Source organism: Betta splendens, chromosome 6 (genome assembly GCF_900634795.4).
Source record: "Betta splendens chromosome 6, fBetSpl5.4, whole genome shotgun sequence".
NCBI lineage: Eukaryota > Metazoa > Chordata > Actinopteri > Anabantiformes > Osphronemidae > Betta > Betta splendens.
Genome location: NC_040886.2, coordinates 15,858,686 through 15,864,892, shown reverse-complemented (window position 1 = coordinate 15,864,892; position 6,207 = coordinate 15,858,686). Strand labels below are relative to the sequence as shown.

The window sequence follows — 6,207 nt, the reverse complement described above, 5'->3', positions numbered from 1 at the left end:
TGAATAAAAATTGCCATGGCATGACTAATAATGACTAATAATAATGAACTGGCGTCATGATAAATATGTGTCAGGGAGGTTCTGTCAGTTACGGTGATTAACAGTACAATGCATGAACAAAACAACATACACAAAACATCAATATTCCCATTACTTGAGTCAGAGCCATGTGAATCCTCAGCAGATGTTCCCAAACCAGATTCAGGGCTTTGGGGAGCTGTTATGTGACTTAAATGACTCCCTCTTGTGGCAGCTAGACCCCGCTGAGCTCATCTGATCGAAGGTACAGAGATCAGGCTTTTGGTTGGATGAGCTTCGTGTCAGAAACGAGATTTATTCTGAAAGTTAAAAGTGCATGAATGGGACTGAACATCGCAGGGGTGACGCTGTGATGTGAGCACAGGAAGTTCATGAAGTGAGGGACAAAGTCAAATAAAACTTCAATTTCGTATAAACTCATATATAATATAATATTGTAAAGAAATAAATAAAAACTTCCTAGACTTTCAGCAGATTTACATGCGCTGGAGGCTTTTAGCTTCAATCCGCATTTTGAGTCATCTGGCCTTTTCACAAAACATGGTCTTTCGAAATCCATTAGTTACTGGGAAAGTTTGAAATAGTCTGAGGTATATTTTTGCTATATTTCATAAGAGTCATCTATTAATGATTGTACATGTCATTATTTCTCTGCAGCGCATTGGGATTCTTCTGTCATCTGTTTGGCTTCGCACAAATGTAAGACTCTTTCTCTTCCCTCTAAAGTTTATAGCCTTTGTACATTTTCGTAAAAGAACACATATTTCCAAGAAGCTGCATGAAAAACGGTTAACGCGTTGTAATAATGATGGCATAAACTAAAATTACAGACATGAGCTATCTAAGAGCAGAGACTGCCGGGCTGTTGTTGACCACGAGAAACAGACAAAACCGCAGAGACCTTTGTTTCAAGACATCCCTGCGTTGTGGTTTCAAGGCCTTTCCTTCAAAACATGCCCATCAAAATTCCAGATGGATTTTAGAAATAATGAAAGTCAACACGCGGGCCCAGGGTGACATAAAAGAAGACATGCATTTGATGTCTACCCCGTAAAAGATGGCCTTGTTTGTCTTCAGATGTACATAGCTCATCGTCAAGGCCTGGGCGGGGATGGTCCTGTTTAGTTTAATTAAAATCTTCAAAGGAGCAACATTTTTTTATTAAGCGGGATCAAGACCAGGGACAGTGTGCGTCAGCGTTACTTGTCACCCGACATTGTCGTTACAGACGAGTCGCACACATCCGCGCGTTGTCTTGTTGCCGGCGCAGGCGTCGGCGTGCGCGCCAGCACACACGGCCTGCGCGCTGGCGTCCACGCGTCCAGCGGGTCCACGAATCAAAGCGCAGACGCCAGCGCCGCAGTCACACGCTGACTTGGGTGGTATGTCCAGGATCCTGTGACACGCTGTTTATTTAACTTCAGAAAGCTGAGGCGGGGATGAGCGCATTTGGGTCAGCAAGGACATGTCAGTCTGGGGGGAAACCATGTGCCACATCACAGCGTGGGCGCCGCGCGGCATCACAGGCCGATGTATGTGAAATCTTTCCTCTTCCAGTCTCCTGAAAGGCAGATGCTGTCCTCCCTGAGCCGCGCTAGCCCTCCGTTCTGTCTGCTCTGTTACTTTAATAACCGTCAGCCTAAGGTTTTCAAGATTGCCCCATTGTGTATCTGCTCCTTTTCATCTGCATTCACGCTTCCCAGACTCCAAAGGGGGAAAACGCTGGAAAAACGTAGGGGATCATATTTTGGCAAACACCAGATGATATGTCGCACTGTCTTTTTGAATATTATTAAGTGCTCTTGACTAAATAAGAAAACCCACTGGTTGCCCATGTGTTTGCATGGGACCAGGTTCAGCTGGAAACAGTGAGAGGGCTGAAATGCAGAGCTGCCAAACCATGGAGTGGCGTCTGGGGCTGGGTCCACCACATCGACACTGGGCCCCAGGCGAAAGGGGGGAAATGGCTATTATGAATTTGCGAAGTCCCCCAACTCCATCGCCATCAGCCATCTCGCTTCTTCCTCCTGCTAATGGACACTTCAGGGGAAGAGGCACCACCGAGGTGCATTGAGTGACCTCTGAGACCTGGATGTCAGCAGGGTGTGAGCTGGGGCCGGTCCATCCCTGCCTCCGGGTTTGACCTTTTCCACAGAAGGAGGGTGTGGTCTGATTAATTCCCCGCCATGCTCGCTGGTGTATCAGGTCCTTGGAGGCTCATTTGTGTGCGTGTGTGTAAACAGATCTGCTGGGTCGGGTCCGCATGCATCCCAGTGTGCTTGTCACTGACTGATTAGCCCCTGAAATGCTGCTCCGTGGCCTCTGGATGGGAAGCGGGTTTTCTGAGGGTTGGCCTCTCTCGCTGGTGTCCGACACCACACGGGGAGCTTGTATAAAGTTTGAAGTGAAGCTTAAAGGCGGAGCGGCGTTTTTTCCTCATGTTTAAACCTTCAGACGCTAATTTGCTGTGTTGCCATTTTAAATAGGGTTCAGCTCTTAGCGAGGCCACTCGCCAAACTGTCATGGGTGTTTTCGTGATCAGGCCCGGGTTCCCAAACAGAACAGGGAGGCAGGATCAGCTTTCCCAAATCTGACAGTCTGGGACACCACGCCAAAGCTGCAGCCTTTATTCAGTAAAATGACTGAAATGACTTAGAGGAAAGAAAAGGGTCCAGTTTCAGTTTGGAGAGGCCTAAGAATCACTGAGATTAGGATTTTCTGCTACTGTGCCATGTGTCTAGACGTAGCTCATGGACACGTACTGTATGTGTGTGTACTGTATGTTTTTACAGGAGAAATGTAAGGCCATCGACGTGCTGGACAGCAGTTAGAAACAAATTAAAGTGGAATTGGTAACAGAAATCAGTTCCATTCATGACAAGCCATTATTATCTGTAATGCGTTGTTGACTTTCTTCTAGACGCATCCCCTCAGACTGGCTGTACCCAGACTTTGCCACGTAAAACACACACTAGTCGTTCATACTTGCCATCATGTGTAGTGCACATTCTTTGAATTCCTGTCAAACAGTCATGAAGCAGTAGCCCCATCATCTCCTTCGCCTGAACGATTTGACGCCCCCGTCTTCACTCAATAAACAATTTGTACGCGGAGCGCTTGATTTCGACTCGGACAGACAGGCTCGGTGTGACGCCGTCGGCGCAGTCAGTTGGAATTGGAGCGGGATGTCCATGAATGGGCAAACGCGGCGTTCATACGTAGCTTCATGCAGCACTTGCGTATGTTACTTTAAATAACCGTCTTCCGGTTGCGAAATTCTTCCGGAGACGAGTAGAAGCGAAGCTGAGGACGGGCCGCGAAATGCAGGGACAACGAATTTGACTATTATAAACAGAATCAAAAAAATTCATAAGCCACAATCAGTCTCCTCGGAGAAGTACTGGAACCCAAGCTTTTCATCTGACAGACATATGGCCTGTGTCTGTAGCAAAGGCCCCGGACCTTGTGTGCTGTGGAGCAAATACAACCATTACTCTCTGTTGCCCTCTAATAAGCCTGAAATATGTGCAAAAGGCCTGAGAACAGACAGGACCCGCGTTAATTTTGGCCCCTCGAACGGCGCTTCAAGTATTTCTGTCATGACATGTTCCCTGCATCCAGAAGCAACAGTTCAGTGAGATAATTGCTGCTTTGTTTTCAGAAAGGCAGCTTGCGCGTGAAAAAAAGAATTAATAAAACATAAGTGACATAAAACCGTGAGCTGCGGTTTTCCTTTATGACATTTAGACTGATCTTAGCACTCAGACGCTGCCTGTAGTACTTTAAATATCCATCCTGCCTCATTAGTTGGGCCTCAGTAGCTCCGAGGTATTAGTTAAGGTTCGGAGCATGTTTTGTTTCAGTGGTCGGGAAAATAGAGGAGATAACGTTGCAAAACTGAATTAGCCATTAACTTTCCGGCCCTTTTGGGCAAACTTGCAGGACACATCAAATGCGTGCGCTGGCGTTGGAGTTGACATACCTGCGAAAACTAAACACTGAGCGTTGACTTAAGGTGTGGCCCCGTATTTGTGTGTGGCCGCGGCTCCGGACGGGCACTCGTGCGCGGGCGCACACACTCGCTGAACAGCTGGGAGTGTTTGCAGTGCGAGCGGGTCATTCTGCGTCCGCGCCGCCTCGCACAATGACCCGTGCGCCGTCTGTGTTTGCACTGCGCCCAGCTCAAACAGCGCGGGCTTCCGCCGCCCTCGCCGCCGCAGCGCGGCCCCGGCCCGCGCTTGTCAGGGCACACACAGGATTTGGCCTCGGGTCACGCTCGGGAAACAAAAGGCCAAGTTCATTGAGAAATGCGGCAGAATTTCAGAAATGCACATGGTTGGTTTGATAGTGCTGCACCGGTGGAACCTGGGTCACGGAGATATGCGGCTGGCGTCGTGGTGCAGTAGTCACGAAGGCAAACCTGCAGCCAGGAGGAGTTCACGGAGGCAGCGTGAACCTGTCCTCGCCCTCGCTCCCGTCAGAGCGACCGGCGAACAGCGAGGCAGTAGCCTTTCCAGGCGGCTTCAGGAGGAGCGGGTCCGTCCGTTTTCTTTTAATTCCCTCTGAGCGCCCTCGTCCTGCTGATGAGCGCCACGTGACCCGTGCGTCGCTGCGTGTCTGGCCGTCCCCGCTCCTCCGCCTCTGCGTGCGCCGCTCCCCTCACTCCATCGGCGCTGTTTATCTTCAGGCTGCTATAGCCGTGGCCTGATATGTTTGGATATAGGAGCGTGGTTTTCCTGCCCTGGCACCGCGCGGCCTCCGTTACGCCGTCCTGGCATGGAGGCCGGGTGTGGAACGTGGAAAGGCCATGTGTGGCGTTCGCTGCTCACCGATGGCCTGGCAGCTGCGCGGCGAGGCCTCTTAATACTTGTGTGATAGGCTGCGGTGGAAAGAAATGTTTCTTCGCAGCGCCGCCGTTTTCGCGAGGGCTCGTGTGAAGCGATATTCGGGCTAGATGTGCTGTTGATATAAGGGAGCAATTAGCTTGACCAATCATCCGTCAAATCATATTACAGCGCACGCCAGGGTTTTCTGCGTGGTTCTGCTTCTCCCTGCAGGTTTGCACCGCTTCTATAATACCCAGCTCCGTTTATCACTTTACTGTTACGTACAGCTGCCGTATGTTTTATTTAGTTTGATGGAGGTTCAGTTCGACTGGAACTTCTAGAACAAGACACTCAAGCAGCAGCAAGAACCAAAGTTCTTAATTTTTAATTTAACATCAGTCTCAAACAGCAATAAGGGACAAAAGAGTGAAATAAATATAGTGTTCAGGAGGTTTTAGTGTTTTTTTTTTTCCAGCTTGGCTCAGATGTGCACGCTTCATCTTTCATATGCTGAGAAAGTCTCTAACACACACCTGAGGCAGAGTTTTACAATAGCTTAGATAAATCCTATGAAACATAAATCTGTGTAATGCAAATATTGTCCTAAACTAAGAAACATATTATTATGATTCTGACTGAGCGCAGGCCTGCTGGCCGTCGGCCCTCAGGTGGGCTCCTCCGGGCATCTCCAGGTTTGCGCATGGCATCGGGCCGCTTGCAGAACACAGGTTCTCTTTGTTGTGTCTGCCGCACACTGAACCTTGCAGGCGCCTCACACACACAAAGGAATGTTTGGATGGATCCATTACACAGCCACACACACTGCTTGTTTGCCTGTTTGACTCCACAACAGTAATCTGACATCCAAATTGGGTCAGGGAGGTTCTTGTCATGCTTAAAGGCTGGCCACAGGGTAAGGAGGCAGCCAGGGCAAAGGAAATACTAGAAAGATAGTTGAATAGCTGTGGGGCAGGAGGGTCATGGTCAGAATGGTAGCAGACAGCTCACCAAGTGTCAGTTTAAGAGAAGCAACCAGACCACATTATCACATGTTTTCTCCTAGAACATGAATTGATTCCTTATGAAATCTCTATTTGAAGTTGTTTTTTCCATTAGGATTATTTATTTCCACTGTTTCCCATCTGGGTCCCACAATATTTGCACGCACAGTCAACACACAGTGTTTCAACTCTCTTCCTCACTGGCCTCCAGTTAACTCCACTCTCCCCACTTTCTCTCCCTGCGTGTTTGTGTCTGTTGAAGCCCACTTTGTTGTGTCTGAGCAGTGAAGCATCCCAGTGAGCAACGACTTCCTGTGAAAAGCGACTGCTAGTTCAACCCC

The 6,207-nt window shown here is 48.8% G+C and overlaps 1 protein-coding gene across 1 annotated transcript in view; it reads left to right on the top strand.

Moving 5' to 3' along the window:
* The window catches only part of pparab (peroxisome proliferator-activated receptor alpha b), a 72,895-nt gene that overhangs the window by 6,844 nt on the left and 59,844 nt on the right, over positions 1-6,207 (top strand). Inside the window, exon 2 of the mRNA XM_055509568.1 lies at positions 697-738. The gene's annotated coding sequence lies outside the window, so the exon portion shown is untranslated. The remainder of the gene's footprint in view (positions 1-696; positions 739-6,207) is intronic.